At 40.1% G+C, this 13,205-nt stretch overlaps 1 protein-coding gene across 3 annotated transcripts in view; it reads left to right on the top strand.

The window, feature by feature from the left end:
- Nucleotides 1-13,205, top strand: part of SEC22C (SEC22 homolog C, vesicle trafficking protein) — a 36,631-nt gene that overhangs the window by 1,739 nt on the left and 21,687 nt on the right. The window lies entirely within an intron of this gene.

Raw genomic sequence — 13,205 nt, 5'->3', positions numbered from 1 at the left:
AAGTAATTGGTGAAATTTGTGACATGGTCAGAAAAGAATACAGCTCAGAACCAACATAGAGGATAATATTTAGTTACGTTTTGCAGAGGAGAGTTGATCCCGCTAAAGATAATTTTAGTAAAATGAAAAATGGAAGCAACTGGAAATGGTTTAACGTTGCTAGATAGAATTAAATAAACAAATAGAGTTTCCTCTGGAAAGTACATTTTGGACAATGTTGTTACTAGCTCTGATTTAAGTGTTTGTACTTGCAACAGAAGCCATCTTGAAGTCTCAGTGTTTTTTTATTCTTAGAATAACTTAGAAATCAACTATATTCAAAAAGTAACATGGTCAGAGAGAGGACAACCTGACTTCAAGGTAATACAGTGGATAAAGAGCAGTTGTAACGAGTGTAATCTCAGGCTCCTTCGTCTACCAACAGGTCTCTGATTACCTTATTAGTGCTCTAAGGAGGAGAAATTATTTTAGAGAAAGGGAGTAGCTGTAATCCCCAAGGTTGGATTTATAGAAGAAGGATGTGGTGGAAAGATCGTCAGCTTTAGAATATTTGAAGTAAGGAAGTGTGGGTTGAATCTGGCTCTACCTCTTGAGCCTTAGAGCTGCAGTTTTCCCACCTAGCCAGTGTAGGTTATGTCTACCTTATAGTTACAAGCATTTAATAACATTATCAGTGTAAAAGGTCCTATCAAGTTTAGTTCCCTACCCTTCTCACTTCTTAACAAATGACAAAACTGACCTCTACCCTCCTGTTCACTCCATCCCCAAGCAACTTGGAGCCTTAATAGAATCTACAAATTTGGTAACCAGTTCTCAAGGCCTGTGGCTGAAGGTGAATTTAGTAAAGGTGACACAACTCAGTTTTGTCTTCTGTATTGTGTATTTGAGTCTTCTGTATTCTGTATATACTTTATGGTGAACACTTTGTGTTTGAATATTTGTGTGCCAAATGAACCCTGTTTTGTCTAAATTCCTATTTTGCAAGGTGCAGTCATCTCTCTCTTTCTCTCTTTCTTTCTGTTTCTCTCTCTCAGCCTCTCCCTCTCTCAGTGCATGTGGTAGGGGCTTGAGGAGGGGTTAAGGGTAAAAGGTGGAAGAAAAAACAGAAACAAGGGTAGCCTGTAGCATAGGCACAAAGTCTTTGTTGATAGAACAGAGATAATATATGGCATGAGCAATTTACAAACAGATGCTGGGAAGAGGATTTAGGAAATAAGGGAGTCAAATTAAAATATATTTTTATAAAACTAGTAACACAGATGCTGTGTATTTGATTATTACTTTACTCTACTTTTAGACAAATGTCATCTGTATAAACCTTTCTCTTTTTCTCTCCAAGTACAGATTTATTGTGGAAAAGTGTTCAAACTGTAGATCAGAATTATGGCAAGGGATCTGTAAACCTGCATTTCTTGTTTCAGTGAGCAAAAATAAGGTAGCCTTTAGGTCATTCATTCATTTGCTTAGCAGTGTTTACTGAGTGCTTCCTAATATGTCCCAGGCAAGGTGGTAGGTTATGACATCCACTGCCTTGTGGAAGGATCTGCTAAGATCTGGAAGACATTCCATTGTCTCTTTGTGTGAACATTCTGAAGCTGCCTTTGTCCTTGTGGAGTTGATTTTCTTTTCTTTTCTTTTCTTTTCTTTTCTTTTCTTTTCTTTTCTTTTTCTTTTTCTATTCTTTTTTTTTTTTTTTTTTTTTTTTTTTTTTTTGAGACACGGTCTCACTTTGTTGCCTAGGCTGGAGTGCAGTGATGTAGTCACAGCTCACACAGCCTTGACCTCCTGAGCTCAAGACTCTCACCTCAGAGTCCTGAGTAGCTGGGACCACAGGTGTGTGCCACCATGCCTGGCTTTTTTTTTTTTTTTTTTTTTTTTGAGACGGAGTCTTCTCGCTCTGTCGCCCAGGCTGGAGTGCAGTGGCTGGATCTCCGCTCACTGCAAGCTCCGCCTCCCAGGCTCCCGCCATTCTCCTGCCTCAGCCTCCCGAGCAGCTGGGACTACAGGCGCCGCCACCTACCCCGACTAGTGTTTTTGTATTTTTTTTTTTTAGTAGAGATGGGGGTTTCACCGGGTTAGCCAGGATGGTCTCGATCTCCTGACCTCGTGATCCTCCCGTCTCGGCCTTCTAAAGTGCTGGGATTACAGGCTTGAGCCACCGCGCCCGGCCTTTTTTTTTTTTTTTTTTTTAAATTTTTTGTAGAGATGGGGTATCATTGTGTTTCCCAGGCTGGTCTCAAATTCTTGGGCTCAAGCAGTCCTCCCACCTCTGCCTCCCAAAGTGCTGGGATGACAGGTATGAGCCACCATGCTCAGCCTGCTTTTCTAGTTTTTTTTTTTTTTTTTCAAACGGAGTCTCGCTGTGTCGCCCAGGCTGGAGTGCAGTGGCTCTACCTCGGCTCGCTGCAACTTCTGCCTCCCGGGTTCACACCATTCTCCTGCCTCAGCCTCCTGAGTAGCTGGGACTACAGGCACCTGCTACCATGCCCGGCTAATTTTTTTGTACTTTTGGTAGAGATGGGGTTTCACCATGTTAGCCAGGATGGTCTTGATCTCCTGACCTCGTGATCTGCCCGCCTCGGCCTCCCAAAGTGCTAGGATTACAGGCATGAGCCACCGCACCTGGCCCTAGTTTTTTTTTTTTTTTTTTTTTTTTGAGATGGAGTTTCCTTCTTGTTGCCCAGGCTGGAGTGCAATGGCACGATCTCGGCTCACTGCAACCTCTGCCTCCTGGGTTCAAGCTGTTCTCCTGCCTCAGCCTCCAGAATAGCTGAGATTACAGGCATGCACCACCATACCTGGCTGATTTTGTATTTTTAGCAGAGACAGGGTTTCTCCATGTTGGTCAGGCTGGTCTCGAACTCGCAGCCTCAGCTGATCCGCCTGCCTCTGCCTCCCAAAGTGTTGGGATTACAGGTGTGAGCCACCACACCCAGCCACTTTCCTGTTTTAAGTTGAATACTAGTTATCTTTGAGCAGCTTTATTTCAAAGAGTCCTGAGATTATAGTACTTCCAGTTTGGAAATGTCATGTAGTTAGGGAGCTATTCACTATAAAGTGTGCCCTTCAATGTTCATGCATAAAACATCAAAATTATAGTTAATTAGCAGATAAGATTATTGTTCCATTGGTGGAGATATTTAAAAATGATATTTAAACAAAAAAGTATGAGCATAATTTAAGTAACCAGTACGTGAAGATCTTAAGTTAATACTTTTTTCCTAGCTTTTATTTTAAGATAATTATAGTTGCAGGAATTTGCAAAGGTAGTACAGAGAAATCTCATGTATGCTTCACCTAGTTTTCCCCATTGATTACATATTATATAATTCTAGTACAATAGCAACTCCAGGAAATTGACGTGGGTATAAAGTGTGTGTGTGTGTGTGTAGTACTGTCACTTTATCGTGTAGATTCCTGTAATCATCACGGCAATCAAGATACAGAATTATTCCATCCCCACAAAGATCTGCCTTTGGCTATTCATTCATAGTCACACCTGTTCCCCTCTTCTCTACCATCCCTAACCTCTGACAACTGTTTATCAGCCCTCCGTTTCTCTAAGTTTGTCATTTCAAGAATGTTACATGAAAGGATGCATATAGTATATAACCTTTTGATACTGGCTTTTTACAACCAAGCATAATGCACTTGAGATCCATTCAAGTTGTTCTGTGTACCAGTACAGTAGTTTATTCCTCTTATTTGCTGAGTAGTCCATGGAATGAATATACTGTGGTTTGTTTAACCATTCACTATTTGTAGGACATGTTAGTTGTTTCCAGGTTTGGTTATAAAGCTGTAATGAGCAATTATACAGAGATTTTTGTGTAGACATGAGTTTTTATTTCTCTGGGATAAATACCAGGAGTGTGATTGGTAGATTGTACAGTAATTCCATGTTTAGTTTTAAAATAAACTGCCAAATGGTTTTTTTTTGTTTGTTTTTGTTTTTTGAGACAAAGTCTCATTCTCTGGCCCAGGCTGGAGTACAATGGTGCAGTCTCAGCTCACTGCAACCTCCGCCTCCCAGGTTCAAGCAATTCTCCTGCCTCAGCCTCCCAAGTAGCTGGGATTACAGGTGCCCACCACCACGCCTAGTTAATTTTTGTGTTTTTGATGGAGACGGGGTGTCACCATGTTGGCCAGGCTGGTCTCGAACCCTTGACCTCAGGTGATCCACCCACCTCAGCCTGCCAAAGTGCTGGGATTACAGGCATGAGCCACTGTGCCTGGCCCAAACTTTTCTAGAGTATACCATTTTACAGTCCAGTAATGCATGAGAGATCCAGTTTCTCTCCATGCTTGCCAGTATTTGATACTGTCACTATTTATCGTTTTAGCTGTTCTGATGGGTAGGTAGTATTATCTCATTGGGCTCTCAAATTGCAGTTTCATAATAGCTCAGTATCTTTTCATGCTCTAATTTGCCATCCATATATCCTCTTTGGTGAAATGTCTGTATGTGTGTTTTTCCCATTTTAAAATTGGATTGTTTGTATTTTTTCACTGTTGAATTTCAAGAGTTCTTTATACAGTCTAGGTTTGAGTTGCTTATCAGATATGTGGTTTACAGATATTTTCTCCCAATTTCTAGCTTGTCTTTTCATCCTCTTCATATGGGCTTTCATAGAGAAAAAGTGTACAGTTTTGTTGCAGTCCAGTTTTCTGAATTATCTTTATGGATTATGCTTTTGGTGTCATATCTAAGAGCTCCTCACTAAGCCATAGGTCCTGAAGATTTCCTCCTATGTTTTCTCCAGTTTTATAGTTTTATTTTTCATATTTAAATCTATGATAAATCTTGAGTTAATTTTTATATAAGATGTGAGGTTTAGGTCAAGATTCTTTCTTTTTACTCCCGGCACTATTTGTAGAAAAGACTACCCCTCCTCCCTTAAATTACGTTTGCACTTTGTTAAAAAATCAGTTAGATATACCTATGTAAGTATATTTTTGGATTCTGTATTCTGTTTCATTGATCTATGTCTATTTGTCTGACAATACCACACAATCTTGATTACTATAGCTATATAATAAGTCTTGAAGTAGGATAGCATGGTTTTTCCTATTTTATTCTTTTTTCAGAATTGCTTTAGCTATTTTAGTTTCTTTGCCTTTCCATATGCATTTTAGAATAATCTTATCTATAGCCACAAACTCTCTTGCTTATTTTTTTTTCCAGTAGTTGCATTAAATCTGTATATCAATTTGGGGGGAAAATTGACATCTTTGCTATGTTGACTCTTCCAATCCATAAAACATGATGTATCTCCCCATTTAGCACTTCGATTTCAGGAATGTTTTGTAGTTTTCATCATACAAGTTCTGAATATGTTTTGTTAGATTTACATCTAAGCATTTTATTTTAAAAATTGTAGCTTTATTGAGATTATTTTTTAGAGTGATTATAAATGGTATTTTAAGTTTTGGTTTCCATATGTTCATTGTTAGTATATAGAAATATAATTTTTTTGAGATGAAGTATCACTCTATCCGAAGGACCAACTTTTTGTTTCATTGGTTTTTCTCTATTTTTAAATTTTTCCATTTCATTGATTTCTGCCCTATGATTTCCTTCCATGTTTGTGATTTAAGCTTATTTTGCTCTTCTTCTAGTTTCTTGACCTGTGAGCTTAAATTATTGTTTTGAGACTTTTCTTCTTTTTGAACGTAAACATTTAGTGCTATGAATTTCCCTCTCAGTACTGCTTTAGCTGTGTACCACAAATTTTGATATATTTTCATTTTCATCCAGTTCAATGTATTTTTAAAATTTTCTTGATATTTCCTTTTTAACCTATGGATTATTTAAAAGTGTTTGCCTTCTTTTCAAGTGTTTGGAGGTTTTCATTACCTTTCTGTTATTAATTTATAATTTGATTACATTGTGGTCATATAACACACTTTGTATGAATTCTTTTAAATTTATTGAGGTTTGTCTTATAGCCCAGGATATGGTCTATCTTGGTAGATATTCTGTGGTTTCTTGTCTTAAACTCCTGTCCTCAGCAATCCTCCCACCTCGGCCTCCCAGAGGGTTGGCATTACAGGTATGAGCCACTGTGTCCAGCCTATTCTATGGGGTCTTTTTTTTTTTTTTTGAGATGGAGTCTCGCTCTGTCACCCACGCTGGAGTGCTGTGGCCGGATCTCAGCTCACTGCAAGCTCCGCCTCCCGGGTTCACGCCATTCTCCTGCCTCAGCCTCCCGGGTAGCTGGGACTACAGGCGCTGCCACCTCGCCCGGCTAGTTTTTTGTAGTTTTTAGTAGAGACGGGGTTTCACCGTGTTAGCCAGGATGGTCTCGATCTCCTGACCTCGTGATCCGCCCGTCTCGGCCTCCCAAAGTGCTGGGATTACAGGCTTGAGCCACCGCGCCCGGCCTATTCTGTGGGGTCTTGAAAGGAATTCTGTTGTTGGATGGAATATTATAAATGATGATTATATCCTTTAGTTGATAGTGTTTTTTAGTTCTTTTTTTAAAATCTTTGCTGATTTCTGTTTACTTGTCTTATCAATTTTTGAAGTGGAGGTGGTTGAACTCTCCAGCTACAACTATGGATTTGTCTATTCCTCCTTTCACTTTATTAGTTTTTGCTTCACTTATTTACATCTTTGAAGTTTGGTGCAAACACATTTAGGATTATTGTACCTTCTTGGTGGACTTATTCTTTTATCATTATGTAATATCCTTCTCTGTTCCTGGACATTTTCTTTGCTCTGAAGTCTATCTGATGATAATATAACTCTTGCTTCTTTTGATTAATGTTTACATGCTATATTTTTTCCATCCATTTACTTTCAACCTATCTATATTGGTATATTGGAAGTGAATTTCATGTAGATAGTATATAATTGGTTCATGTCTTTTATCTACCGTCAGTCTCTGTCTTCAATTGTCATATTTAGACCCTTTACATGTAATGTAATCATTGATATATATTAGGAAATAAGTCTGCCCTTTTTTGTTTTGTGTTTGTTGTGTTTGTTGTTGTTGTGTTATTTCTCCATTTTCTTTTCCTTGACTTCTTGTGAGTAATTTGAACATTTTAAAATAATTACATTTTAGGCCAGGCCTAGTGGCTTATGCCTGTAATCCCAGTACTTTGGGAAGCTGAGATGGGCAGATTGCTTGAGAACAGGAATTCAAGACCAGCCATGGCAACATAGTAAGACCCTGTCTCTACAAAATACATCTTTAAAAAAATTAGCTGGGTGTAGTGGTACATGTCTGTAGTTCTAGCTGCTTGGGAGGCTGAGGCAAAAGGATCACTTGAGCCTTGAGGCTGAGGCAGAAGGATGACTTGAGGTCGAGGCTGCAGTGAGCCATGATTGTGCCACTGTGTTCCAGACTGGGTGACAGTGAGACCCTGTCTCAAAAAATAGTAATTTCATTTTATAATCTGCAGTGTTTTTTAGTATATCTCTTTGTATAGCTTTTTAGTGGGGTGTGTATGTGTTTGTGTGTGTGTGTGTGTGTGTATGTGTATGACTTGTCGTGGTCTCCTGATGTCAGTGTTTTACTATTTCAAATGAAATGTAGAAACTTTACCTCCTTTTATGTCTTTGAACCCTCCCATTTATAATTGTCTTAAATATTTCCTTTACATATGTTGAGAACCACGAGACATTGTAATTAGTGCTTCATTTACCAAACATCATTTAGAAAACTCATGAGAGATTAATCTGTCATATTTTTAAAAGTTTTTACCCTTTCTATTCTTCTTTCTTTCTTCCTGATGTTCCTGGATTTCTTCTTTTATCATTTCCTTTCTGTTTAGAGAACTTCTTGACAAATTCCTTTAATGTTCCTTCATCTAAGTATGCTTTAATTTTTCTTTTATTCCTTTTTTTTTTTTTTTTTTGAAATGGAGTCTTGCTCTGTCACCCAGGCTGGAGTGCAGTGGCCGGATCTCAGCTCACTGCAAGCTCCTCCTCTCGGGTTCACGCCATTCTCCTGCCTCAGCCTCCCGAGTAGCTGGGACTACAAGCGCCCACCACCTCGCCCAGCTAGTTTTTTGTATTTTTAGTAGAGACGGGGTTTCACCGTGTTAGCCAGGATGGTCTCGATCTCCTGACCTCGTGATCCACCCGTCTCGGCCTCCCAAAGTGCTGGGATTACAGGCTTGAGCCACCGCGCCCGGCCTTTTTTTTTTTTTTTTTTTTTTTTTGAGGCAAGGTCTTGCTATGTTGCCTAGGCTGGACTTGAACTCCTGGGGCTCAAGCAGTGTAGTTGGGACTATAGGCACATGCCACTGCACCTAGCTGCTTAAAGGATATTTTTGCTGAATATGGGATTCTGGGTTGGCAGTTCTTTTCTTTTAGTACTCGGAAAAAATGTGCTACTTCCTTTTGGCCTCCATGGTTTCTGTGAGAAATTTGCTGTCATTTGAATTGTTTTCCCCTTATAGGTAAGGTATTATTTTTCTCTTGCTGCTTTCAAGATTTTTTCTTTATGTTTAGTTTTCGTAAGTTGGGCTTCTGTCTGTGTGCTGGCATGGGTTTCTTGGGTTTATCCTTTCTGGGATTTGTTCAGTTTCTTGAATCTCTGGGCTTATGTCTTTTGCACAGTTTGGGAAATATTCAGAAATTGTTTCTTTGAATACTTTTTCTTTTTTTTTTTTTTTTTTTTTGAGGCGGAGTCTCGCTCTGTCGCCCGGACTGGAGTGCAGTGGCCCGATCTCAGCTCACTGCAAGCTCCGCCTCCCGGGTTTGCGCCATTCTCCCGCCTCAGCCTCCCGAGTAGCTGGGACTACAGGCGCCCGCCACCTCGCCCGGCTAGTTTTTGTATTTTTAGTAGAGACGGGGTTTCACTGTGTTAGCCAGGATGGTCTCGATCTCCTGACCTCGTGATCCGCCCGTCTCGGCCTCCCAAAGTGCTGGGATTACAGGCTTGAGCCACCGCGCCCGGCCTGAATACTTTTTCATCCCTGTCTTCTTCCTTTTGTCCTCCAGGACTCAAGTAACAGGAATATTTGGTCATTTTTTATAGCCCTCACAGGTCTCCAAGTGCCTGTGAAATATTTTTCAATCTAGTTCCCCTCATATTGTTCAGATTGAGTAATTTCTATACTCTGTCTTCATATTTACTTATTCATTCTTCTCCCCCCCATATTTCTATTGAGCCCATCCATTGCGTTTTTTACTTTAATTAATTAATTTATTTATTTTCATACAAATGGGGTCTCATTATGTTGTCTAGGCTGGTCTCAAACTCCTGGTCTCAAGTGATCCTCTTGCCTTGGTCTCTCAAAGCATTAGGATTGTAGATATAAGCCACTGTACCTGGCCTCAGTTTTATTTTGTTTTGTTTTGTTTGATGGAGTCTCACTCTGTAGCCCAGGCTGGAGTTCTGTGGTGTGATCTTGGCTCACTGCCATCTCAGCCTCCGGATTCAAGTGATTCTCCTGCCTCAGCCTCCCAAGTGTCTGAGACTACAGGTGTGTGCCACCATGCCCGGCTAATTTTTGTATTTTTAGTAGAGATGAAGTTTTACTATGTTGGCCAGGCTGTCTCGAACTCCTGACTTCAAGTGATCCATCTGCCTTGGCCTACCAAAGTGGCAGGATTACAGGCGTGAGCCACCATGCCTGGCTGCCTCAGTTTATTTTTAATTCTAGAATCTCCATTTAGTTGTTTATATCTTCTGTTTCTTTACTGAGAGTTTTTATTTTTCATTTTTTAAAAGTGGCTGGGTATGGTGACTCACCCCTGTAATCCCAGCCCTTTGAGAGGCTGAGGTGGGAGGATCACATGAACCTGAGAGTTCAAGACCAGCCTGAGCAACATAGCGAGACCCTGTGTCTAAAAAAAAAAAAAAAAAAAATGTAGTGATGTGTGCCTATATTCCCAGCTATTCAGCATGCTGAGGTGGAAGGATTGCTTGAGCCCTGGAGATTGAGGCTGCAGTGAGCCATGATTGCACTGCTGCATTCTAGCCTGGGAAGCAGTTTATAATTGCCCATTGAAGCATTTTTATGGTGGCTGTTTTAAACTCTTTGTAGATAATTCTAATATCTCTGTCATCTTGATGTTGGCATCAGTTAATGTCTCTTCTCATTGAAGGTGAGATTTTTCTGGTTCTTAGTATAGCCAGTGATTTTCTATTGAAACTTACATTTTGGATATTATGAGATCTGAATCTTACTAAAATCTTCTGTTTTAGCTGGTCTTTCTTGATACCACTCCAGCAGGGGGAGTGAGGGACTGTCTTATTACTGCCCGATGGACGTAGAAGTCCAGGTTCCCTACATGGCCTCTGTTGACACCCTAGGGGAAAGGGACTGCTCATCATTGCTGGGGAGAGATAGGAATTCTGTCTGCCGAGTGACGTGGTGGGAGAGAATGGCTCATTACTGCCCTCTAACCTGCTACTTGGCCTTCTCTAATGCTACCCCGGCAGGATGGGAGGTGGAGAATGGGGCATCTTGTTACTGCAGGACAGTGGTGGAAGTCTAGGCTGTTCACTTGGCCTTCGTTGGCAGGTGTGTGGTGGCTACAGTTTTTTTTTTTTTTTTTTTTTTTTTTTTTGTGATGTTTGGCTGGAGTAGAGCAGTTTTTTTATCTAAAAGTTTTTTGTTTTGTTATGCTTTACCTTTTCTAGTTTTTTTGACTGGAGAGAACAAAGTTTTTTTGACTTTTTTTTTTTTGTTGTTCGGTCTGTACCCATTGGCATTTCTTGCTAGCTTCTCCAACACCCAGTCTGTGATATGTGAGACAAACAAACAAATAAGAAAAAACAAACTCAGCAGACTCACAGATGTGTCATTCCTTAAATCCCAAGGTCCCTAGCCAGTCTTCTTCTTCACCTTTCAGAATTTTTATTTTTATTTTTGAAACAGGGTCTCACTCTGTCACCTAGGTTGGAGTACAGTGGCACAATCTCGACTTACTGCAACCTCTCCCTCCTGGGTTCAAGTGATTCTCGTGCCTCAGCCTCCTGAGTAGCTGGGATTACAGGTGTGTGCCACCACACCTGGCTAATTTTTGTATTTTTAGTAGAGACAGGGTTTTGCCTTGCTGGCCAGGCTGGTCAGAATTTTTGAATGTTTATTTTATATGTAATGTCCAGGGTATATCATGGGAGAAGCAGGGAAAAGTAATTCTACTTCATCTTTCCAGAAACAGAAGTTCATTCTGTTTTGAGCAGTGGTCATATCTCTTATTTGAGTACAGGCTGTCTCATAATAGCTCATAACCTGAATTCACAAATATCAAATCCCTGTAAAGATAAGCCCCTTCCTTTTTGTATTATTTTTTTTCCCGTCTTTTGGAATATAACGTATATTTTTACAAAGGAAAACAATGTCAAGGATGTTGTCTTCATTCTTAGACTCTTCTGTGGCAGCCTATAAAATCTTTTAACCCTTCAAGCAGCTGCCATCCTGTACATTCACATACACTCGCAAATACGCACAAACAAGTTAGTATCACAGTGTCACCTTCATTAAACCATCACAAATATTTTTAAAAGACTTTTAAAAAATAGATGGCGGTTTCACTAGTTTGCAGTACTAGTAACTTGATAGAACTGGAAAACAGAAGGGGTATTTATTTATCTTGAATACTAATGTTTGAGGAAAAGCAAGTTTGATCACCAAAGGATAGGATGGAGAAGTAGAGAACCTGGAGGGGACATTTGGGTCCTTTAGAGAGTGGTAAAACTAGTTCTCCTGATTACCATCGCTTGGAAATGTCACCCTTTTCTTTTTTATTAGCTTAAGACAATACCTGGCGTAAGGTAGATGCTCCGTAAAGACAGAACTACAGAGGATGTTTTGGAATTGACATTTGGAGTCAGTGCACACTGCTTTCCTTTAGAGGAGCACACAGTTTACTCGTCTCCCAAAAAAGTACCTTTCTTATTTTACTTTGGGGTGTTTCTGTCCTGTCTCTAACTGTTTTGGTATCTCATTGACTGTCTCTTTTTGGCCTCAATGTCTTCATATCTTGGCTTATGGTTCTCGTGGAGTTATTGTTAAGAGCCTAAGCCCTGGTCTCAAATTGATCTTGTAGCCTTTCCCTATGTCTGTCAGGGCTTTGTGCCCTATAAATCTTTTTAAAAAAATGTTTTAAAATTAAATATTTCAAATACTTACAAAAATATAGAAGATAGAACAATTAACCTGTCTACATTTGTTCCCTGATTCCCTTTGTGGTGCTTGTGGTCTCATCATTGGCCAGGCGTCTGCTGTAGAACCCATAGTGTCTTCTGGCAGTTGACCTGACCCTGCCATTGGTGCTGGGAACATAGTAGCTTTTCTGTGTGTGTGTACTTTTCCAGGGGCTTTCCACATTTTTACTCCCCAATGGAAGGTGTGGAGAAATGGGTCAAATGGACTGTGTAGTATCTGTTGGCTGGTAGCCTAATTTTTCTTTTTGCCTCCTTTGTGTTTTTATATCACTGCAGTTTCTACATATATATTGTGGTGATAATTATTCATTCATTCATCCATTCCAGACATGGTCTTTATTCTTAGAACTTTTATTTAGGTAGTGGAAATGCAAAATCAGTAAAATAGAGAACAAAGAGGTAGGTTTCCTAAGAATTTAAAAGAGGGAGAAAGTACTTCCAGCTGGACAAGTCTGAGAAGGTGGATTTGAGACAGTCTTTGATTTGGATTTGGATGTGGGGAGATCAGAGGAGTGACACTGCAGACACAAGTGAAGAATGCATAGAGGTACAGAGATAAAGAGTAGTGTGCATCCTGGGAGTCTGAGATGAAGAACTGAGATGCCAAATAAGGTTGCATCCCTAGAGTTCTTTGGAAAAGAGGTGCATTGGTATCCTGTTATCATCCTATCAAGTAAAGGGCCTGGTAGTAGAGGATCCTGTCAAGTAGAGGATTTGTGAAATAGGATGTGTGGACACATCCTGTTGGAAAGACTCATCTGAGCTGCAATGGCCACCTCACTAATCCCTAATTGCAGGGTTGCCACTCACAGATGTACAAGTTATGCCCTGAACAAGCACCCTGCAGAGTTACAGATAGGGCTAATACAGCCAGACTCTGCCAGCAGAACTGGTGCAGGCCTGTTTCCACCAAGAGAGACATCCTTTTCCAATTTGCCCAAGGCACCATGAGGGTTCAGATCTGTTTCTTTCTGTTTCTTAATGGTATTCACATATCATGGCCAAATATTTAGAATCTTACTCTAATACAATTTGCTAAATGATTGCCTTTAGCCATCTGTAGGGACTGTC

This window comes from Rhinopithecus roxellana, chromosome 1 (assembly GCF_007565055.1).
Source record: "Rhinopithecus roxellana isolate Shanxi Qingling chromosome 1, ASM756505v1, whole genome shotgun sequence".
In the NCBI taxonomy this organism is placed as follows: domain Eukaryota; kingdom Metazoa; phylum Chordata; class Mammalia; order Primates; family Cercopithecidae; genus Rhinopithecus; species Rhinopithecus roxellana.
Note: the sequence above shows the minus strand (reverse complement) of the source record. Positions and strands in the feature narration are given on the sequence as shown.